This window comes from Bombina bombina, chromosome 12 (genome assembly GCF_027579735.1).
Source record: "Bombina bombina isolate aBomBom1 chromosome 12, aBomBom1.pri, whole genome shotgun sequence".
NCBI lineage: Eukaryota > Metazoa > Chordata > Amphibia > Anura > Bombinatoridae > Bombina > Bombina bombina.
The window spans coordinates 73,690,750-73,716,310 of NC_069510.1; the positions used below are offsets into that span (position 1 = coordinate 73,690,750).

At 37.6% G+C, this 25,561-nt stretch overlaps 1 protein-coding gene across 2 annotated transcripts in view; it reads right to left on the minus strand.

The window, feature by feature from the left end:
• The window catches only part of RNF208 (ring finger protein 208), a 32,852-nt gene extending 15,326 nt beyond the window's left edge, over nt 1-17,526 (minus strand). The window contains exon 1 of one of the 2 annotated variants that reach the window (XM_053695536.1): nt 17,096-17,526. The gene's annotated coding sequence lies outside the window, so the exon portion shown is untranslated. Of the gene's footprint in view, nt 1-16,654; nt 16,820-17,095 lie in introns of those variants that run through there. The other variant, XM_053695535.1, reaches the window with a different exon arrangement.
• Nucleotides 17,527-25,561: the final 8,035 nt, after the last annotated feature.

The following is a 25,561-nucleotide window of genomic DNA, read 5'->3' on the forward strand; positions in this document are numbered from 1 at the left end:
TGTATACTGACTATTTAATTGCTTCTGAAGATGTAATTTGTATGATGCAATCCACTGCTGACTCTCTGAGAAGGTGTGGTGTTTGAATACTGGTGCACAGGCCTTCACAGGATATCTGCAGGGCCGGCTCAACCATAGGACCAAGTGGGTCCAAGGGACCCAGGCAGCACTTCACAAGGGGCAGCACTTCAGTGACTGAGTCAGTCACTGTCTTATCCATACAACTCGTTTCCTGTCTCCGTGGGGGAAGTAGCAGGCTCCCAGCAGCATAACCTCATCATGCACAATGACACAGAACTGGTCAGGGGCGACATTCAAGGTGCGACAAGTGTATCACTTCCCTAAATTCCTTTCCATTTATTGAGCAATTGTGCATAAGCATTGGTTGCATGCAGGTAGGCAGGCTTAGTAAGTTCAGCGGCCAGGCTACTAGGTTGATATGCTAATCAGTAATTTTGCAACTGGGGGGCGTCGTATTCTCGGAACCAGGCAGCACAATATCTTGAGCCAGCCCTGGATATCTGCATATGCTGCAGATATTTGGAAGCATTTTTGCTACTGGAAGTGAATTGCAAAAAAAATATATATTTCAAATTGAACTATGCACATTTTATTTTTGACCTTTCTATTCCTTTAATTTGTTTGATAAATATGTAAGACTTGGCTGATGTTTTTTTTTATAGCAACACAACAGAAATGTCTTGTAATTACAAGGTGTTTACTGTCCCTTTAATTAGTGCAAAAATTAATTTATATCTGTCCTTTACTTGCCACAGAAGAAAAGATAAGATACATATACTCCAGTCTTTTATGTCCCTTGACTGAAAAACATTGTAAAAAAATGACACTTTAAATGATGTAAACAAACAATTGCGTCCCTTTGGCTATTTGGGAGTAAGACCCATATATACATATAATTGTCATCTTGTGGGGTTAACAACAGGTAACCAAATGATTGAATTTACTGGAAACAAACTAGTTAATTTCCATTAGCCATATAAGGTATCTGTCACATGATCAGCTAAGTGTCTTTAGCTGGTAAATCTACTTCTAGGCAAACTAACTGGGGCAACTCAAGGTCACACGACTATATAATATAAAGTACTATATTTATTAACAGTGACATTTGGGTCGTGTTTATATCTGTGTAGTATATATAATTAAAGGGACACTGAACCCATATATTTTATTTTGTGATTCAGATACAGCATGACATTTTTAGCAACTTTCTAATTTACTCCTATTAGCTATTTTTCTTCATTCTCTTGGTATCTTTATTTGAAATGCAAGAATGTAAGTTTAGATGCCGGCCCATTTTTGTTGAACAACCTGGGTTGTTCTTGCTGATTGGCGGATACATTTATCCACCAATAAAAAAGTGCTGTCCAGAGTTCTGAACCCCAAAAAAAAGCTTAGATGACTTCTTTTTCAAATAAAGATAGCAAGAGAACAAAGAAAAAGTGAGTGATAATAGGAGTAAATTAGAAAGTTGCTTAAAATTGCATGCGCTATCTGAATCATGAAAGAAACAATTTGGGTTCAGTGTCCCTTTAAATAAGCATTGCATTACAAAATACATGTTTTAGAAGCATTTAAAAGACCATTGCATACAGTATATTTGCATAATCAACAAATACACTGCAATAGCACTTAGTCTGAATTTACAATGAGTAGTTTATTTTTCTGAAAAATGTCAGTTATTTCACTTTTCCTTCTTTTCCGTGTGATAGTCATCAGCCAATCACAAAATGCATAATACACTGTGAATTCTTGCACATGCTCAGTAGGAGTTTGTGCCTCGGAAAGTGTGCATATCAAAAATATTGTGTTTATTTTGATAATAGAAGTGAATTGGATTTATTTTTTTTAATTGCACACTTTATCTAAATAATGAAAGTTTAATTTGGGCTTTTCTGTTATTGTATTGTTCCCCAGCCCAGGGACACACCCTTTTAAAATTAAAGGGATATGAAATGCTACATTTTTCTTTCATCTTTCAGATAAAGCATTCAATTTTAAACAACTTTCTAATTTACTTCTATTATTCATTTTTCTTTGTTGTCTTGGTATCTTTGGTTGAAAAGTCAGGAACGTAAGCCTATGAGCCTGCCCATTTCTCGAGCACTATATGGCAGGTTTCAAAGAATGTTATACAATTGCAAGAGCACTAGAGGGCAGCACAATTTCCTGTCATGTAGTGCTCCAGATGCCTACTTAGGTATCTCTTCAACACAGAATATCACGGGCACTAAGCAAATTTGATCAAACAAATTGTATGCTCTGTTTGGATCACAAAAGCAAATTTTTGGATTTCATATCCAAAGCAAAACACAATTTTCAGAGGTAAATTACAGGAAATGTAAGCACAATTAAAAAAATAAAATTTGTAACATTTTTCTTCACTATGTTTACTTAAAGGGACAGTCTATTCAAAATTAAACTGTCATGATTCAGATAGGACATGCAATTTTAAACAACTTTCCAATTTACTTGTATCATCAATTTTGCTTTGTAGTCTTGGTATTGTTAGTTGAAAGCTAAACCTAAAATTTCTTAGCCTTTGAAGGCCACCTCTTATCTGAATTCATGTTGACAATTGTTCACATCTAGAGGGCGTTAGTTCACGTGTGCCATATAGATAACATTGTGCTCACGCACGTGAAGTTACCTAGGATTCAGCACTGATTGGCTAAAATGCAAGTCTGTCAAAAGAACTGAAATAAGGGGGCAGTCTGCAGAGGCTTAGATACAAGGTAATTACAGAGGTAAAAAGTATATTAATATAACTGTGTTGGTTATGCAAAACTGGGGAATGGGTAATAATTTAATAAAGGGATTATCTATCTTTTTAAACAATAATAATTCTGGTGTAGACTATCCCTTTAAACATTATAATGAGAATTATATATTGAATGTTCCTATCACACAGATTCCTGCAATTAAACACAATTTAGACTGTGTTCTGCATACGTGTGAAAACCACATCCTTATTGTTCAACATTTTAACTCTATTGTTGCCACAGGAACTTGGAGCATAATATATAGCTGTATATAACAGGCAACATTGGAATCCAAGGGGTTAAAGGGATAGGAACGTTAAAGGTAAACTTGCATGATTCAGACAGAGCAGGTCATTTTAATACACTTTTATATTCACTTCTATTTTCAAATGTACTTTGTTCTCTTGGTAACCCTTGTTGAAAAAGAATATTTACATGTTTTACACTAGTGATAGCAATTTGGTGATCGGCACCTGCACACAATTGTCTCTTGTGATTGGCTGACTAGATGTGTTCAGCTAGCTCTCAGTAGTGCTGATAATAGTTGTTTAAAAGTTGGAACGTTGTTTAAAATTTAAAATATATTCTATCTGAATCCCAAAAGAAAAATGGGTTTGATGTCCCTTTAAATGTGAAACAATAAAGTGCAGTTCCATATATATTATTTACCAGAATCCATTGTTGATAGTTTTTTTTACTGCAGGCTTCTAAATACAATCCCAGGAAAAAGCACACAAGTGCAATTTCTAGGAAGTGTAGGTCAGTGTTCTTGAGTCATAATTTCGGAAATGTTTTAGCCCTTTGCCATCTATAGTTTAATAACCGACAATTTATATCGGTATTGCACATAAAAAAAAAGAATTGTCTAAGAATAGATTGGATTTGTAATTCTTATGTTAATAAGTTAAAGGGACAGTCAACACCAGAATTTTTGTTGCTTTAAAAGATAGATAATCCCCTAATTACCCATTCCCCAGTTTTGCATATCCAACACAGTTATAATAATACACTTTTTACCTCTGTAATTACCTTGTATCTAAGCCTCTCCAGACTGCCCCCTTATTACAGTTCTTTTGACAGACTTGCATTGTAGCCAATCAGGGCTCACTCCTAGGTAAATTCAGGTGCATGAGCTCAATGTTATCTATATGACACACATGAACTAATGCCTTGTAGTGGAGAAAAAAATTCAAACTGCATTTAGATTAGAGGCAGCCTTCAAGGTATAAGAAATTAGCACATGAACAATGAAGCTTTCAACTAAGAATACCAAGAGAACAAAGCAAAATTGGTGATAAAAGTAAATTGGAAAGTTATTTGAAATTGCATGCCCTATTTGAAATATGAAAGGTTTTTTTTTGGACTTGACTGTCCCTTTAAGAAGCAGCGATCATAAGACCGCTGCTTCTTAACTCGTCTGCCACCTCTCGGGGGCGACATTGCACAAGCATTTCACTAGAAATGCTTGTGCAATGATAAATGCCGTCAGCGTATGTCAGCATTTATCGATGTCCGCTCGCACAATGCTAAATAAACAACTTTGCAATTTACTTCATATTCCTTTAAAACAAGTAATAAAAAGCACTTTTACACTAATAAAAAATGAGTCGACAAACAAAAAATCACACATGCTGAATTATAATCACTGATAATGTCCCTGTATCTCTATGGGTTTGGGTCACAACAGATTAATTGCATGTTACCTCATCACTACACACTATAAAATAGGCCTTCAATTGGTGATATCATCGCTAATCCACACAAATCATCATTTTGTTTGTCAGTAAACGTTTTTGGAGCCAGATTTCTACTTGTGAAAGAACAACGCACTAAGGGGTTGATTTATCAAATGCTTCGCCTGCCTACGACTGCAGGTTCTCACAAGAGAACCTGCAGTCCGTATTTAACAAGCAGTGGTCATCAGACCGCTGCTTCCCTTAGCTTTCGCATCTCTTATGTGGCAAATTTTAATCTCCCTGGTCTTGTCCAAACGGGGAGATGGACAGCTCCTGCCCACACGTGATTGGCTGTGCCCGGGCAGGGGGCGGGTTTGCACGCGAGTGCAAAATAGCGCTTGTGTGCAATGCTGAATTTCAGCAGCGGAATTCAGCGCCCCTGTCCGCCACATTATGATAAATCGACCCCCTAAGATCTAGATTTGCATAGATCTTAGTGTTTTGGACATTAACAAAAAGAAATCAGGCTCTGAAAAGAGCCAAATTCAGCAAATACACATCCCTAATAAACATTAAAGGGACAGTCTAGACCCAATACTTATTTCTTACTTATTGTTACATACCATACTAACATCTTGCAACGGGTTCCACATCTATAAGCTTGTAAGAAGTACAGGAAACTTTTAAATAATCATAATTTGTTTGCAGCCGAAAATGGCCGCCAAAGTAAATTAAAAAGTTGTTTAAAAATTGTGTGCTCTATCTGAATCATGAAAGTGTAAGTTTGACTTTAGTGCTCCTTTAATGTAAAATTTGTTTTCACCCAAAATCATTAAATGTGTGGTCTCTTAAAACGTTTAATTAGGTATAGTAAAGTCATGATGTAATTTGTCTGTTTTATCTGTAATTTACTTACTTGTGCTTCTTTTACCTCTCAAAGGAGAGTGAAGGTAATATTGCATACACAAGTATGCTGCACTTTGCCAGACACATCTACATGCACAGCAGTAGCAAAATTACTGAGGGTGTCTCTCAACATCTCCAGCTTCACTGACTTCATCAGTGTCTTCACTTACTAAGATATTCTATACCAGGGCTCGACAAAACTGGGAGCCACTGGCTCCTAGAATGGTACCCCTGGCTCCTAATTTTGTAGCCATTTCTCTGTTCTTCAGTGAATCAGCTGCATATAAGAACATTTTAGCTGGTGAAATTATACAGGTTGAATAGCTCTCTTTATCCAGTGATTGGTTTGAGCAGTGCACAAGCTCCTTTACGTCTAGCCTCTGATTGGTCACAGTAAAGGAGACCAAGGAAACATTCTAAAAAGGGTTTTTGAGAGGTGTTTTCCTGTACTGTCCTTGATTGGCAAAATCATGGCAATTGTGTCAGCACCATGATGCTTTTATTTCATATGCATTTCAACTTTAAAGGAATATGAAACCCGTAAAGTTTATTTTGTGAATCAGACAGAGCATACAATTTAAAAAAAAAGTTTCCAATTTACTTCTATTATCAGATGTTCTTGGTTCCCATGATATTCTTTGTTGAAGAGATACCTAGGTAGCTGCCTGGAGCATAGTTTGTCAACCGCAGTTCTCAAGTACCCCCAACAGGCCAGGTTTTCATTATAGCTGAACCAGCACAAGTGAAACAATCAGCTTATGGGTGAGAGCAGGTTAGTAACCATGGTTACTGATCAGCTGATTATTTCACCTGTGCACTGGTTCAGCTATAATGAAAACCTGGTTTGTTGGGGGTACTTGAGGACCGCGGTTGCGAAACACTGGTCTGGAGCACTATTTTGCAGGAAATAGTGTTACCATGTAGTGCTCTTGCAAAACTGCTGCCATATAGTGCACCAGACACGTGCATGCTCCTGAGCTTACATCCCTGTTTTTTCCCAACAAAAGATAACAAGAGAACAAAGACAATTTGATACTAGATTATCACTGGTGCACTGAACGCTTCCTACTATCTAGTACTATTGGCCTCCACTCTCCCAGAGACTTGATTCTGTATAAAATGCATTTTACTTAGTTTGCTGATTCATCTGATTGGTCATTTTAACATTTCAAATGCTTTTCCGGCATTCATCCTCATTCCTGACAGCAGTCTCAGTACTCACTGAGCTGTCTGAGACTGTTCTATTAATAGGGAACAATAAACGATTCCAGATGTTTACTTAAAGGGATATGAAACCCAAAAAAATGATTTTCAGACACAGCATACAGTTTAAAAAAACATTCCAACTTAATTCTAGTATCAAATTTGCTTTATTCCCATGATATTCTGTGTTGAAGAGATACCCAGGTAGGCATCTGGAGCACTGCATGGTAGGAAATAGTGCTGCTATCTAGTGCTCTTGCTAATGGATATTGTTCTTGCAAAACTGTTGCCATATAATGATCCAGAGCTTACATCGCTGCTTTCAACAAAAGATACCAAGAGAACAAAGACAAACTGATAATAGAAGTAAATTAGAAAGTCGTTTAAAACGGAATGCTGTATCAGAATCACAAAAGAAACATTTTGGGTTTCATGTCCCTTTAAAGGGGCATTTAACTGAACTTTTCATTCCCCCGGAACATTTTTTATTATGAATAGTTAAAAAACAATATAATGCATTTTTTATTAATTATCTTGCATGCTTTTCCTGTAATTGAGCTCTAAACTACACCCAGAGAGGATGCAGTGCACAGACCCAGCTCCAAGCTACACAGTGATTGCTTGATCAAGTGCAGGAGCTCGTTTCTATCTGTCTCTAATGGGTCACAGCTTAGCAGATAAGAGAAATATACTCAACGCTTTTCAGGTGATTTGTTTCTGGTCTGCAAAACAATGTGACAGTTATAAAAATACTTTTAAAACAATCATTTTGTACGTAGATCTTGGCAATGCTGCACTTCTTTATTAATATATACTAGGGGGTCGATCCGATAAAAATCGTCGCCCGCAAAAGCCGGCGACGCCAATAATTGCGCGGATTTGGTATCCTATATACGGCGTAAGCTAGAAGTTACGCGCGTATATTTCTGCCGTCGCCCGCAGTTTTTTGGGCCATAGGCAGGTATACCAAACCCGCGCAGTTTGGTATCCAATATGCAGCGTAAGGACTTACGTGGCGAAAATGGAGAAAACTTACTCCATTTTCACCTCGCCACAAAAAGCAGCTGTAAGAAGCCTTACGCTGACTATTGGAGCCCCGTAACTTCCTAAACTGGCTGCTAAAATAAACCTAACACCTAACGCATGCGCAATGTCTATCTCCCTGTCAACCGCGATCCCCCCCCCGAAATCCCTAATAAAGTTATTACCCCCTAAAACGCCGCTCCCGGACCCCGCCGCCATCTACATAAACTAACCCCCTACTGTGAGCCTCTAAAACCGCCGCCATCTACCTTATCTATCCCCTAATCTGACCCCTTACACCGCCGCCACCTATATAAAAATTATTAACCCCTAATGTAAGCCCCTTACACCGCCGCCATCTCTATTAAAATGATTAACCCCTAATTTAATCTACCTACCCCGCCGCCAGCTATATTATCTATATTAACCCTAAGTATATTATAGTTAATATAGGTATTACATTATATATATTAACTATATTAACCCTAATTATATTAGGGTTAATATAGTTAATATAGTTACTATAGTATTTATATTAACTATATTAACTCTATCTAACCCTAACTAAATTTATATTAAATTAATCTAATTCATTTATAAACTAAAATGTTCCTATTTAAATCTAAATACTTACCTATAAAATAAACCCTAAGATAGCTACAATATAATTAATAATTACATTGTAGCTATGTTAGGGTTAATATTTATTTTACAGGTAAATTGTTAATTATTTTAACTAGTTATAATAGATATTAAATAGTTATTAACTATTTAATATCTACCTAGTTAAAATAATTACCCAATTACCTGTAAAATAAATCCTAACCTAAGTTACAAATACACCTACACTATCAATAAATTTAATAAACTACTAACATCTATCTAAAAATACAATTAAATTAACTAAACTAAATTACAAAAAAAAACAAACACTAAATTACAAAAAATAAAAAAAAGATTACAAGATATTTAAGCTAATTACACCTATTCTAAGCCCCCTAATAAAATAATAAACCCCCAAAATAAAAAAAATTCCCTGCCCTATTCTAAATTCAACAAATTTCAAAGCTCTTTACCTTACCAGCCCTTAAAAGGGCCTTTTGTGGGGCATGCCCCAAAGAATTCAGCTCTTTTGCATACAAGAAATACAATACCCCCCCCCCCATTACAACCCACCACCCACATACCCCTATTCTAAACCCACCCAAACCCCCCTTAAAAAAGCCTAACACTACCCCCCTGAAGATCTCCCTACCTTGTCTTCACCACACCGGGCCGAACTCCTGATCCGATCCGGGCGATGTCTTCCTCCAAGCGGCAAAGAAGAATTCTTCCTCCGGCGACGTCTTCCTCCAAGCGGCAGCAAAGTCTTCATTCTTCCGGCGGCATCTTCAATCTTCTTTCTTCGCTCCGCCGCCGCGGAGCATCCATCCCGGCCGACTGCTGAACTTGGAATGATGTACCTTTAAATGACGTCATCCAAGATGGCGTCCGCCGAATTCCGATTGGCTGATAGGATTCTATCAGCCAATCGGAATTAAGTTAAAAAAATCTGATTGGCTGATTGAATCAGCCAATCAGATTCAAGTTCAATCCGATTGGCTGATCCAATCAGCCAATCAGATTGAGCTCGCATTCTATTGGCTGATCGGAACAGCCAATAGAATGCGAGCTCAATCTGATTGGCTGATTGGATCAGCCAATCGGATTGAACTTGAATCTGATTGGCTGATTCAATCAGCCAATCAGATTTTTTTAACTTAATTCCGATTGGCTGATAGAATCCTATCAGCCAATCGGAATTCGGCTGACGCCATCTTGGATGACGTCATTTAAAGGTACATCATTCCAAGTTCAGCAGTCGGCCGGGATGGATGCTCCGCGGCGGCGGAGCGAAGAAAGAAGATTGAAGATGCCGCCGGAAGAATGAAGACTTTGCTGCCGCTTGGAGGAAGACGTCGCCGGAGGAAGAATTCTTCTTTGCCGCTTGGAGGAAGACATCGCCCGGATCGGATCAGGAGTTCGGCCCGGTGTGGTGAAGACAAGGTAGGGAGATCTTCAGGGGGGTAGTGTTAGGCTTTTTTAAGGGGGGTTTGGGTGGGTTTAGAATAGGGGTATGTGGGTGGTGGGTTGTAATGGGGGGGGGGTATTGTATTTCTTGTATGCAAAAGAGCTGAATTCTTTGGGGCATGCCCCACAAAAGGCCCTTTTAAGGGCTGGTAAGGTAAAGAGCTTTGAAATTTGTTGAATTTAGAATAGGGCAGGGAATTTTTTTTATTTTGGGGGTTTATTATTTTATTAGGGGGCTTAGAATAGGTGTAATTAGCTTAAATATCTTGTAATCTTTTTTTTATTTTTTGTAATTTAGTGTTTGTTTTTTTTTGTAATTTAGTTTAGTTAATTTAATTGTATTTTTAGATAGATGTTAGTAGTTTATTAAATTTATTGATAGTGTAGGTGTATTTGTAACTTAGGTTAGGATTTATTTTACAGGTAATTGGGTAATTATTTTAACTAGGTAGATATTAAATAGTTAATAACTATTTAATATCTATTATACCTAGTTAAAATAATTAACAATTTACCTGTAAAATAAATATTAACCCTAACATAGCTACAATGTAATTATTAATTATATTGTAGCTATCTTAGGGTTTATTTTATAGGTAAGTATTTAGATTTAAATAGGAACATTTTAGTTTATAAATGAATTAGATTAATTTAATATAAATTTAGTTAGGGTTAGATAGAGTTAATATAGTTAATATAAATACTATAGTAACTATATTAACTATATTAACCCTAATATAATTAGGGTTAATATAGTTAATATATATAATGTAATACCTATATTAACTATAATATACTTAGGGTTAATATAGATAATATAGCTGGCGGCGGGGTAGGTAGATTAAATTAGGGGTTAATCATTTTAATAGAGATGGCGGCGGTGTAAGGGGCTTACATTAGGGGTTAATCATTTTAATATAGATGGCGGCGGTGTTAGGGGCTCACTTTAGGGGGTTATAGATATAATATAGCTGGCGGCGGGGTACGGGAGCGGCGGTTTAGGGGTTAATAATTTTATTAGGTTGCGGCGGGGTAAAGGAGCGGCGGTTTAGGGGTTAATAGCTTTTTTATTGTTAGGCTAGTGAGGGGGGATAGCGGATAGAGGGTTAGACAGTGCGGGCTATGTTAGGGAGGCGTGTTAGACAGTGCGGGCTATGTTAGGGAGGCGTGTTAGACAGTGCGGGCTATGTTAGGGAGGCGTGTTAGACAGTGCGGGTGTTTTAAACTTTAGTCAGGTTTTATAGGCGCCGGCAGATTCTAACGTGAAATTTGTACTTACGCAGATTTCTGGACATCGCTGGTTTGTCAGACTTACGGCACGTTAGCATCTGACGGCGACCTATATGGGATAGCTCGAGTTGCGAGCTGAAACTGTGGGCGACGCCGGTTCCCTCGCTTGCGCCGCAAACTGCGATCGATATCGGATCGCGCCCTAGAAGTGCATTGTTTCCAATCTCGTTAGTAGCTAAAACAAGTTATAAATTTACCCCCTCCATTTCTGGCATTTATTTAGTCCTTACACCATAAAAAGTGCAACAATTCAAATTATCTGTGAAAATAAAGATATTTTGAGTTGCACTTTTGTTCTAATATATCTGGTGTTGGGGAAAAAAAGAGGGCATTTTTTTATTTGTATGTGCAACATATAACAAAACCTAAAATAATGTACATGTCTAATATATACTATGTATCTATAAAAAAGTAAGTTTAAAGCGGGAGTTGACAAATTTAGGAGCCAATAACAATATTTAGGAGCCATTCATACTTTTAGGAGCCAGACAGGGGTATTTGTATATAGAAAAATGTAGAATAACCCAAAAAGTTAGGAGCCAAAGGTAAAATTCTAAGAGCCAGTGGCTACCTGGTTCCTGGGTTTGTCGAGCCCTGATTTAAAGCAACATTATTATTTTTTTCTTTTCTTTCATGATTTAGATAGAGCATACAATTTAAAAAAACAAAAGTTTCCTCTTTATCTCACTATTAAATGTACTTTGTTCTCTTTGCTAAAAAGCAGGTAGGTAGGCTCAAGAGCGTGCACTTGTTTGGAGCACTATATAGCAACTGTTTTGTAACCATATTATACAGTTGCTAGAGCAGTAGTAGGAAGCAGTGTTTGCTGCCATGTATTGCTACAGATACATGCACACTATCTACCTAGGTATCTCTTCAACAAAGGATACCTTGAGAACAAAACAAATTTGATAATAGAAATAAATTAGAATGTATGCTCAGTCTGAATCATGAAAGAAAAATGTTGTGTTCCAAGTCCCTTTTTAATGTCATTGCAAAACTGGATTCACTGTGGTTTTAAGTTGTAACAGTATCTCAATATCTTACTTTACGAAATTTGTTTTAGAAATACAGAATGAAAACCACAGTTTTTGTTATTGTCCTGTTAGATTAGATTATTTTATTTACTCCACTGCCAGCCTATTCCCTGGATCTACTACCTTTTCTGTATAGCAGAACTGCCTCTCACTACCTCCTAAGTCTGCAGCCCAAACCAGTTCTAGCTTTGTTCTGTGATCGTATTCTCCTGCACATGGCTGAATCCATTATGCTTTCTCTCCTCCAATACAGATACATTAAAGGGCCACTAAATACAGTAAAATTGCATAATTAACAAGTAAATAATAAAAAGACAATGTAATAACACTCAAATAAGCAAAACAATGTATTTTTTCCCTATTTTATACCCCCTGTATCATGTGACAGCCGTCAGCCAATCACAGACTAGCATATGTATACCCTGTGAACTTGTGCACATGCTCAGTAGGTGCTTGTGCCTCAGAAAGTGTGCATATAAAAACAATGTGCAAAATTTGATAATAGAAGTAAATTTGAATGTCTCTTAAAACTGTATGCTCTAAATATATGATAGTTTAATTTTGATTTTATTGTCCCTTTTAAAGAGTCAAATTGAGAGAGAAAATTTAAGAATTTGAAAATACAACAAGTTATAAATGTCTGTTCCTTCACTGAATGTCAGTATTTATAATCAATTCCAAGTTTCTGTGTATATATAGAATTCCCCTACACCCACTAATAATGTCCAAGAATATTGATCAGCTGTAATACACATGTGCATTGCTCAAATACAGTGCCTGAGTGCACCAAGTACAATATACAGAAAGATGATAGGGTTTTTACTATTGAAAGACACACTGGGGAGGAACACTGATACAATGTTACCAAATAGTTCTTCTACATTGCTGTGCTCCCTGCTTCACTGTATTGCTCTGTACAGTGGCCTCTAGTGCATAAATGCATCCTAGTGATATCTCTGGGTAAGAACAATTAGTCAATCACTGATTTTTTTTTTTTCTTGATTGCAAGGTGTTGACAAGTTTAAGAGATTATTTGATCTCACTTTGTTGTGTCAACCTCTTGTTGATAACATTTTATTGGGAAGCCTATAGATATATTGTAGATGCCTAGGTGCAGTGTTCTGGTACATTGTGCAGATGTAAATACCCAGGCACCTTGTTCAGATACAGTACCCAGGTATAGTTCTACAATACCCATGTACAATGTATAGATACAAATACCCAGGCACCTTGTTCAGATACAGTAACCAGGTATAGTTCTACAATACTCATGTACAATGTGTAGATGCAAATACCCAGGCACCTTGTTCAGATACAGTACCAAGGTATAGTTCTACAATACCCATGTACAATGTGCAGATACAAATACCCAGGCACTTGTTCAGATACAGTACCCAGGTATAGTTCTACAATACCCATGTACAATATGTAGATGCAAATACCCAGGCACCTTGTTCAGATACAGTACACAGGTATAGTTCTACAATACCCATGTACAATATGTAGATGCAAATACCCAGGCACCATGTTCAGATACAGTACCCAGGTATAGTTCTGCAATACCCTTGTACAATATGTAGATGCAAATACCCAGACACTTGTTCAGATACAGTACCCAGGTATAGTTCTACAATACCCATGTACAATATGTAGATGCAAATACCCAGGCACCTTGTTCAGATACAGTACCCAGGTATAGTTCTACAATACCCATGTACAATATGTAGATGCAAATACCCAGGCACCTTGTTCAGATACCGTACACAGGTATAGTTCTACAATACCCATGTACAATATGTAGATGCAAATACCAAGGCACCTTGTTCAGATACCGTACACAGGTATAGTTCTACAATACCCATGTACAATATGTAGATGCAAATACCCAGGCACCATGTTCAGATACAGTACCCAGGTATAGTTCTGCAATACCCTTGTACAGTGTGCAGATACAAATACCCAGGCACCTTGTTCAGATACAGTACCCAGGTATAGTTCTACAATACCTATGTACAATATGTAGATGCAAATACCAAGGCACCTTGTTCAGATACCGTACACAGGTATAGTTCTACAATACCCATGTACAATATGTAGATGCAAATACCCAGGCACCATGTTCAGATACAGTACCCAGGTATAGTTCTGCAATACCCTTGTACAATGTGCAGATACAAATACCCAGGCACCTTGTTCAGATACAGTACCCAGGTATAGTTCTACAATACCCATGTACAATGTGTAGATGCAAATACCCAGGCACCTTGTTCAGATACAGTACCCAGGTATAGTTCTACAATACCCATGTACAATGTGTAGATACAAATACCCAGGCACCTTCTTCAGATACAGTACCCAGGTATAGTTTTACAATACCCATGTACAATGTGTAGATACAAATACCCAGGCACCTTCTTCAGATACAGTACCCAGGTATAGTTCTACAATACCCATGTACAATGTATAGATACAAATACCCAGGCACCATGTTCAGATACAGTACCCAGACACCTTGATCAGATACTCTACACTGGTATTGTGTTTAGATATAATGCCATATACAGATTTCACGCACAGTGTGCAGGTTCAGTGCCCAGGTACAATGAGCAGATGCAGTGCACAGTTACAGTGTGCGCATGCAGTGCTCAGGTACAGTGTGCGCATGCAGTGCTCAGGTACAGTGTGCGCATGCAGGGCTCAGGTACAGTGTGCGCATGCAGGGCTCAGGTACAGTGTGCGCATGCAGGGCTCAGGTACAGTGTGCGCATGCAGGGCTCAGGTACAGTGTGCGCATGCAGGGCTCAGGTACAGTGTGCGCATGCAGGGCTCAGGTACAGTGTGCGCATGCAGGGCTCAGGTACAGTGTGCGCTTGTAGGGCTCAGGTACAGTGTGCGCATGCAGGGCTCAGGTACAGTGTGCGCATGCAGGGCGCAGGTACAGTGTGCGCATGCAGGGCTCAGGTATAGTTCTTAGATACAATACGCAGGTACAGTGCTCAGTTACAACAATCAAGTACAGTGCTAGTGTGTAGATAGTATTCCCCTGGCATCATGATCATAAACAATAGCCATGTATTGTTCTTCAATAAAATACTCAGTGCTCAGATACAATGATTATGCTCACTTTATATTACAAAGCCTAGGTACAAGTGCTAGTGTGCAGATGCAATACCCAGGCACCTTGATCATATACAATGTCCAGCTATAGTTCTTAAATAAAACACACAGGTACAGTGCTCAGATACAATGATTATGCTCAATTTATATTAAAAAGCCTAGCTGCTTTGATCAAATATAACGGGCATACAATACACAGGTATTTTGCTCATATATAATGTCCAGGTACAGAGATCAGATACAATACCAAGGTACAGTACCCAGGTACACTACTTAGGTACAATGTCTAGGTTCTTTGCTCAAATACAATTTGATTGTGTAATGATTAGATAAAATATGCAGGTTCATTGTGCTGATACAATGCCCTGGCGCCTTGTTTGAATACAATACTAAGGCAAATTCCCTATATACAATATCAAACTACAATGTATAGCAAAAATGGCAGGGTATATTATCTCTCTCTCTCCTCTCTGTGTGTGTGTGTATGTGTAAAATCTGTCAAGGCATCTTGCTTGTGCACAACCAAATACATAGCTCAGAAAACTACCACGGTATGCCTCAATGCATTAATCAGCCTGCTCCACAGCCCAGCATCACTAAATTAACAGATTGTTACTCCCTGTCAATTTTGTGCACCAGACCACAGAGTTTACCCTGAGTGTCAAGCAGAGCAGCATTATTTGTGGGACCCCTATTTCCAGTAAATTACACAGGATCACAATTTATTTTGTTCCAGCAAACTGGTTAACCATTATCATTTATTCAAGCCATGCAATAACCAACATGAATTAAGAATTAATAATGGAAATCTATAAAATATAGGTCTAGGAATATGTAAGCTTTCCTGTATAATTTATTTTTATACTCTAATAAAAAACCCACTAATCAGAGCTAGTGTTGTATTATTACATTCAATCAATTTGTAACAAATCATTATATTAAACTTTTTTTATGTGGCACAGTAAACATCAATAAAACCAATTGAATTTCACCTACATTTAAAACCAACAGAGATAATATACCCCTACTCAATACTCAACCCTATTGATTTCTGGAGCCATGATGGGACATAAGATCTGCAATATACTGTGCAGAATCCCCAGATCCTATAGAGGTACATTAAGACCTTGTTATCCTCTAGGCTAATTATTCTCGCTCTCTTTCTCTCTGTTTTCTGATAGGTAAGATGCCAGGGAATTTTTCAGAGGCCAGTATTTCTAGAGGTTATCTGAAAGGCAGATTAGATGCAGCCTCCTCAGTGATCTGTGCCTGTATTTTTCCCTCCCCTGGGCTGTGTTTTCTAGAACTGCAGGCTCACCCCTCTGGGGTCCCCAATATTTACATTCAAATCACATCTTTAAGATCCTGGCCATTAGCCTCAGCCTGGCAAACTCCAGGCTCCGGGAGTTTTTAATAGGATGGCAATGACAAAGCAGAAACCTCTCCAGTGTATAAGGGATTTGTAGCACAAGCCCATGTTATTCCTTAATAATCCAATGGAAGCGGTGCCTCTTTGCTTGCCATGAATTAATCGATGCCCATGCACACTGACCAGGAATGGGTGGTCATCCGCTGTTCCTGTGACCAGCAATGGGTGGTCATCTGCTCTTCCAATGTCTTCTATGCAGGCAGTTGGCTTGGGGACAAGATTGATGGATAGGCAGATCCTGTTCCTAGCTTGCTTCGTTCAGTATCGCATACAACAGCAAAATAAGGATCTTCTCCCTGATGCAACCCATTTGCAATAAAGAGAAGCACTGCCAGCCCCCCTCCTACCCCCCCCCCCCCACACACACACACACCTCCCAGAGCATAACTCCTAGCAATCCCTGACACATGCATGACTGCAGAGCCCCCACCCCCATATACAAACATTAAAAGCATAGCAATTGCAGTACATTCTCCCTAGTGATATGTGGATGTCACAAGCACACTGGATGTCTCAGCTGTAGCATCCCTTGCTTGTGCACTGATATAGATGCTGAATTCCTACCTGGACCTTTATATAGGTGCTCTGCATTTGACAGTGATGGGGATTCTGTGCTGGGGTTGCTATCTGTGCTGCTGCAGGTGTCTCTGTGCTGTAGAAGAAGCTGTAATGTCCGTCTGTCCTGGTCTGTGGGTCTTGCAGTACCTCTGTGCAGTGTTCTCCTTTTTTCAGTGTCCTTTATTCAGCTCCTCACCCCCTCTGCTAAGGAACTGTACAGTACAAGCTTGCCTGTGTGTTTATGGCTTGCTGAAATGACTCTTTCTTTAACAGGCAGTGCTTTTTGTGACCCTCCCTCTGCCTGTCTGTCTGCAGTGAGTGCTATTTGCTGCAGTGTTGCAGAGCTGCTCGTATTCCTCTCGCTTAGTAGCACCCAGCCCCATTGGGCTGCAGATGCACCGGGCTACAGACTGTGAAAGCTAAACTGTCATCAGCTCTCTCCTCCCCATATTCATTCATACATTTGATTCCTTGCCAGCATTCAACATCCAGCTTCTGTGATTATTTAACCCCACCTAGGCTAATTCTGCATTTGTACAAGTACCTCCCCTATATTAGCATGAGAGGATGTTGCAGTGGAAAAATGTTTTGAAATAGCAACACATATATCTTATATTATTGTTTATGATTATGTATATAGTTGTGCTATTACTACCTTTGGACTCTGATATGGTGCTTGTGGGTGAGAATAGTATATGAATATGAAAGAATAAGAACATACATTGGTCACATGTTGCCCTAGGACGGGGGAGGGGGAGGTATAGTTGCACCCCAGAGGTTTATTCTGTGATGTATTATTAAAGCTTCAGCTATTCTTGCTTATAAATCTTTTCTACTTACTTTAATAAAAAAAAAAGATTTATGGACCTGTGTTCATTTCCCTTATATATTTTTAGACAGACAGAATCCCTCAAAGAAATGGCAGCAGTGTGCATTTAACCCTTAAAGGGAGAGAAAAGTAAACAAGTAGATCCACTATAAAAATTTTGAGATGTGTATGCTGCAAGGGACTGTCATTTTTATTTTACCTGCTGAATATGTGTCCTTTACTTGCCACAGCAGAAGGGCTAAGTAAACAAAGAGTCCTTTCAATGGTTATGTCCCTGGAATGCAAAACTATGCCACATTTTGCTAACTAAATGACAGTTTTAAAACCTTAAAAAAAATACAGATTTGTTTTTGGCAGTGCAGTCACTAATGGTTCATTTATACTATGAATACATATTAAAAATAGCTTTTTATTTTGTAGGCAGATTTTTTTGCAATGAAGTTCTTAAAGGAATATGTACCCAAATGTTGAAGCACTTGAAAGTGATGCAGCAAAGCTGTAAGAAGCTGACTAAAAATATCACCTGAAAATCTCTATGTAAAAAAGAAATATATTTTTCCTCAAAATGTACTCAGTAGCCACGTCCCATTGTAATGGGACTTTAAGCAGCCAATAAGGATACTAGTCCGGGGACTTGCAAGGGGGCGTGCATCTGGCATCTGCAGGCACAGTAATGTTATTTGCTTTCTCAGTTAAAAGAAGTTTACTATGAAATCCTGTGAGATTTCAGAAAATCTCGTGAGGTCACAGTAATGCAACACTTCTGAACCTGATTGGCTCTTTTTTTTTTTTCTTTTCAACATGCAGCTGATAGTAGCAGAAGGATGACTGTTCACAGAGCACTTACTATTGTGAACAGAAGACATGTTGAGGTAAAATATCTTCCTTTTTTACATAGAGGTGCTCAGGTGATATTTTCTTGTCAGCTTTTTACAGTTATACTACATTACTCTCAAGTAATTTAGCATTTTGGAATAAAGTCCCTTTAAAGGGCATAAAAGTGTAAAAAGTGCTCTAATATGTGAGCATTTTATTATGGCACTGTTGCTTGTGCCTTTTTCAAAAGTGATTCTATGTACTAAGTGAGTCAATTACAGGGTAAAATATACATGTGTTATGTGGGCTACAACTCATCATATGTGCTTTCTGAGGGTAAAAAACTGTTGTGAAAAAGCCTGCAAGCTATTGAATACATCATGTGGCCCCTGGGGTAACAGATGCTAAACAAAGGCTTACAGTTGGGAAGAGGGAGGGCTGTACTCATATATACATAGTTGAAAAATTCTGTGACTAGTTTAAAAAAAAAAAAGAAAGGAAAGTATGTAATAGTGCTATATGTAAGAATATTTTATTATTGCACCAATTGCTTGAGTATATCTGCAAGGAGATTATGCACATCAGCTCTGGTGAGCCAATGACAACTCTGTATATGGATCACAATCAGGCTATGACCTCACTAATTGGTTAGTTAATAGAAAGTACAATAGGAGAATATTGAGAAATCTGTAACTGGAAATAGCAAAAAAATGTCACCGTCACAGATATAGAATTCTTTACTACAAGACCTAGTAGACAATACTATAAGATTTGCAATATAGTTAAGGGATATAAAACCATTTCATTTTTGTAATTAAAAAAACAGTAGGCAGTGGGTTATAGTTAATAGACATCATTGCAATATGTATTATTCATCATTTTGAAAGTATTTGTCCTTTTATTTATTTTTTAACTTCATTTTTTCGGGGTCCATTTCCGTCACAGTCCACAAGGGGTCTGGGGTCTCTACTGGAAGACAAAAGAAGGATATTTCCCTTTTGAAGTGGTTGCTTATGACAAAAGCACTAGCTTTAGTCAGTTTCTTGCCTATGCTCAGTAGAGGACGTTTGCTGCAAAAATCACGTGACAGTTGAACTTCGGCCCTGTAGCTCCCATATCTAGCTGCAGGCAGTGCCTACACAGAGGATTTCTAAGTTCTCATTTTGCAAGAAAACAAGTAAGTTGACTGCTATTTTTAGCACAGTCTGTTTCTTTGTTTACGAGAGAGAGAGTAGAGAGAGAGTAGAGAGAGAGAGAGTAGAAAGAGAGTAGAAGAGAGAGAGGGGGGAGAGAGAGAGAGAAAAAGAGAGATCCTTTGTTGAAGGAGGAGCAGTGTCACTACTGGGAGTTAGACAAATACAATGACAAGAGGCATATATGTACAGCCACCAATCAGCAACTAGCTCCAAGTAGTGCATGGCTGCTCCTGAGCATACCTAGATATGCTTTTAAATAAAAGATACCAAAAAAGAACAAATTAAATTAGATAATTGAAGTAAATTGGAGAATTGTTTAAAATTGCATCCCGCCCTTTTAAACGTTTCCAGTTTGCAAATAAGACCAATCGATTTATCTCACCCCAACAGAAAAGGTTTACATCATAGACAGCAGAATTTATTGCATATCAGAATGTTGTATATTTGATAAATTGTCACTTCTGTTATGAGCAATATGTGGGGATTACAACTCGTTCACTGAAAAAAAGAATTAGGGAACACTTGTTATTTATAGGAAGAACTATTTAAAAAACTCTGGTTGCAAAACATTTCCATAAACACGGAGAAGGAAAATTGAATTTCTCCTTCTCAGGTATTAAAATCATAAAAGAAGATGTATGAGGAAATAGAAGGGCTAAATGACTTAAAGGGACATGAAACCCCAATTGTTTCTATCATGATTCAGATAAAGCATGTAAACAGCTTTGTAATTTTACTTCTATTATCACATTTCCTTTGTTCCTTTTGTTAAAAAGCAGGGATGTAAGCTAGGGAGCGTGCACATGTCTGGAGCACTATTTGGCAGCAGTTTTGCAAGAATGTTATCCATTTGCTGGAGCCACTAGATGGCTGAACTATTTCCTGCCATGTAAGTTCTCCAAACATTTACCTAGGTATCTCTTCAACAAAGAATAATTATGGGAACAAAGCAAATATGATACTATAAGTCCATTTTTTTTAAATTGTATGCTCTGTCTGAATTACAATAGAACATTTTGGGGTTTGTATTCCTTTAAGAGGGAGGTATTTTGGATATTTACCCTAGATACTAGATTCCCTAGGTATAAATTCAAGGTACGATGTAGACCTATTTGTGGATTTGTTATTTCATATACCTTTGTTCTAATGTTTAAATATTTCATAAACAAAATTATTTTTTTAACAATTTTTTTTTTCAAAATCCTTAAAAGCATAATGTCTGTTAATATTTCCTCTCTTATAGTAGCTATATTCCTCCCTAATAATTTAAAGAAAATGATTATTTTCTGAATGTTCATTTAAGTCTCTTTTTTTTCTTTATTGCATATTTTTCTTTATTTTAAGTTTCTTTATATAAATAATTAACAGCATCAACGTAATACGTACAGGGATATTAGCATAAACGTTCTTAGAATTTACAAGCATATGACACAATGTTATGTCTGAGAGAACATATATATCTTTCCCAGCCTGTTACTATATATAAATAATTTTTTTCTTTAATTATTCATTTATTTTTCTTGGCAGCTATGAAATGTTAGTTAATGAAAATATTGTACTGACCTATTACATCGTTTGTAATATATGAGAGACATCTGTAAGTTGTAAAACATTTTTCAATTGGTCCGGTGTGTCTATTAAAATAAATTTGAACAGGTGCACCATTGATATCTGAAAAAGCACATGTGTGAAACGCGTTAGTCAATAAAAAGTTACCAAGATTGATTCCCATCCTAAATATGCTATATTGTAGTGAATAAGTTACTATTATTATTATTTTCAACTTTATCTGAGCAGAAGCTTGTTTATTGCCGTTTTTTATGTATATTATAAAATTTAATTTATTCTCTTTGTACCCTCTGCAGCAGCAGTGTTAGATGGTGATTGGTGGCTCTAAGCATTTGTCTCTTGTCATTGCTTCAATATATGTGTTCAGCTAGCTCTCAGTTGTGCATTGCTGCTCTGGAGCAGACTTTAACTATGTGTTTAACTGTGTTCAACACCCTTTTTGTTTGTTATTGGCTAGATGAAAAACAAAAGGGGACATTGAACACAAACTGTAAGCTGCATGATAATGCACCTTTATATCTGAGAAGGATTTTTCAATGAATAATGCAGGTTCATTTTGTCAAATGAGCATATTTTTTATGTTTTTTTCTTTTCCCTGATTTCCCTGTCTCCCAGAACAAAAGACATCCTTGCTAACCAATCAGAAACTAATACACAGATATAGCTTGAACTCTGTTCGCACATGTGCAGTTTAGAAAAAAAGATTGGGGTAGCATTCCAGTCCAAATAGAAATGCAAATAGATTAATTACATTGTGTTGTCAAAAATGATTCTAGTAAAAGCTATCAATGTTTTAGTCTTACCATTTTTGTGTGCATGTGAAGCATAGCTAGATACTCTCAGTGCACCAGCATTTTAAATACTGCAGCTGCTCATTATTATATTATCATGCTTATATCATATCAGCAATCACTACATTAAGTCATTGCCAGGTAATGTAAGCACCTTAGGCTCTCTGAACAAGTGCTGTGTTTAAAATGCTGGTGCACGGAGCATAATTAAAGGGCAAGTCAACCCAAAAATGATTTCAACGTATTTAAATTAAGTAATTAACAATGTTTAAAGCAAACCCAATTTCGATCTAAAAATACATTGCCTGAATAGAAGGCATACAGGTTCGCTGCAAATAACAACCGCTATGCTACTGAGCGGTATTTTTTGGTCCCTTACTTAAAATGCCCACCCCCCCTTGACAAAAACGGTGCATTGCGCATGCACGACACGTGGATGCACAGGATCTACACTTATCCCTTAGTTAAAGCTGGAAATGATGTTTGGGTGACATTAGGGAAAGGAGGGGTCAGGCGTCCATTTCAAAACGGCCGGAGGAGAAAAAGTAAGTCTTTTTATATTTAGATTGAAATTGGGCTACGGTTTGCTTTAAACATCGTTAATTACGTAATTTAAATAAGTTCAAATAATTTTTGTGTTGACTTGCCCTTTAAATACACACTTGAAACATCTATAGATTTTATTAGAAGCATTTTTGCTAATACATGCTTCTATTCAAAAGTGAAATGTGACCATGTCCATTCCAATTTTGCTCGGAATGATCCTTTAAAGGGACATTAAACACTAAATAAATGTTAGATAGGATTATACATTCACAGAAAAGATTAGTCTGAGAATAACATGTAGATGTATTATTTTGACTTTTATTAGCTGTTTAATTATAGAAAAAATAAGTGTAAAGTTGTAATGTCTATAAAACAATGGGAGCTGCCATGTTGTAATTTAGGTTTCTTTCTCTGCTGTGGCCAATTAGGGGCAGTTATAAATAGGCCACTAGAGTGTGCAGCCAATGGCTGTGGGGAATAGAACAGTGTTCTGCACTTCCATTTTTAACAGGAACTGAAAAGCTAAAATTTCAGAATGGAATTACATGAAAAAGGGACAAAATAATTAATGAACGTATATTGCAGAGGTTTTTTATATATACAGTCCAAGAGTTTTTTTATATATACAGTCCAAGGCCGAACTACTTCTAATTCCCCCCTCTAGCTCCACTCCAGTCTCTAATTTTTCTATCACTGTTGGCGGCACCACTATCTCCCCATCACCCCAAGTCCGCTGCCTCGGAGTCACACTTGACTCAAATCTGTCCTTCATTCCCCACATCCAACTGCTCTCTTCATCCTGCCACAACCACCTACGCAATATCTCCAAAATTCGTTTGTTTCTGAGTGCTGAAACTACCAAACAGCTCATCCACTCCCTGGTAATTTCCCGACTTGACTACTGTAACAACTTACTAACTGGCCTCCCTCTCTCCCGCCTCTCTCCCCTCCAATCCATCCTAAATGCATCTGCCAGGCTAATCCACCTCTCTCGACGCTCTGTTTCTGCTGCGCCTCTCTGTGAGTCCCTTCACTGGCTCCCCATTCACAACAGAGTTAAATTCAAAATTCTCACCCTGACCTACAAAGCCCTCACCAATTCTGCCCCACCCTACCTGTCCTCACTCATCAACAAATATACTCCTGCCCATCCCCTAAGATCCAACAACGATCTGCTTATTGCATCCTCTACCATCACCTCCTCTCATGCTAGACTACAGGACTTCTCTTGTGCGGCACCAACCCTCTGGAACGCACTTCCTCGAGATGTCAGACTTGCCCCTAACCTCTCCTCCTTTAAACGTTCCCTAAAGACCTTTCTGTTCAGGGAAGCTTATCACCCGACTTATTAACAAACTAACTTCACTTAACTAACAGTTGCGCTCTATCTCCTCACTAATATCATTCTCACCTCTGCAGTCCCCACCTCCTGTTTCCCATCCTCCTACCCATCTAGATTGTAAGTTCCCACGGGAATAGGGCCCTCAATTCCCCCTGTATTTGTCTGTAAAATTTTGTGTCTTATCGTATTGTTTCTCCACTGTACTGTTATCCTTGTACCCATGGGCAGCGCTGCGGAATCTGTCGGCGCTTATAAATAAAGAATAATAATAATAATACAGTTTATCATTTTATATAACCATCTCAAAGTGTTTAATGTCCCTTTAAGGTGGGTTAACACTGATTAAGCTTAGTTACTAAGTATTCATTTTTTATCAGGTACTTAAATAAACAGACATATATTCCTTTCTAATCTCTAATAGCTAAATATATATTTATATATACACACATGAATATTCACATCTAAGCTCACTGTTTTTCCTATCATGACTGTTGGTGCATACAGATAATGTGAGGGAGGAGGTGGGAAAACAACACATCACAGATAAATTAGCTAAAAGTATTAACCCAAACCTCTCTGGGATAAAGTGGAATAACTACAATTTACAGATTTATGTTACAGCAGAAGGAAGCAAAATAAATAGTTTTACTTTCAATAATGATATATTGTATACGTTGTTGAATTGCTGAATTTGATGATCACAATGTAAGCTCGGCTCATATATTTATATCTAGGTGGGCTTAAAGGGACAGTCTACTCCAAAATTGTTATTGTTTAAAAAGATAGATAATCCCTTTATTACCCATTCCCCAGTTTTGTACAGTGAACACAGTTACATTAATACACTTTTTACCTCTGTGATTACCTTGTATCTAAGCTTCTTCTGACAGCCCCCTGATCACATGACTTTTTTTTATATCTATTGACTTGCATTTTAGCCAATTACTCATAAATAACTCTAAGGTAGAGAGCACAATGTTATCTATATGGCTCACATGAATTGGCTATCTCCTGTTGTGAAAAGCTAATAATAAAGCATGTGATAAGAGGTTGTCTTTAGTGGCTTAGAAACAGGCAGAAATTTAGAGATTTAAATGTTATAAAGTACATTTATATATCAATGTTGGGGAATGGGTAGTAAAGGAATTATCTATCTTTTAAATAATAACAATTTTGGTGTTGACTGTCCCTTTAAGAGCAGCAATACTCTACTGGGAGCTAAATTCCTCTTGCCATTGGCTCGCTATATATGTGCTGGTAACTCCCTATACTGAATCTGACTTTAACTATGTGTTTATTCATTTTGCTGTTATATACAAGCAATAGTGCAATAATAAAATGCTCTAACATATTAGAGCATTTTCTTTTTGCTCTTTTATATCC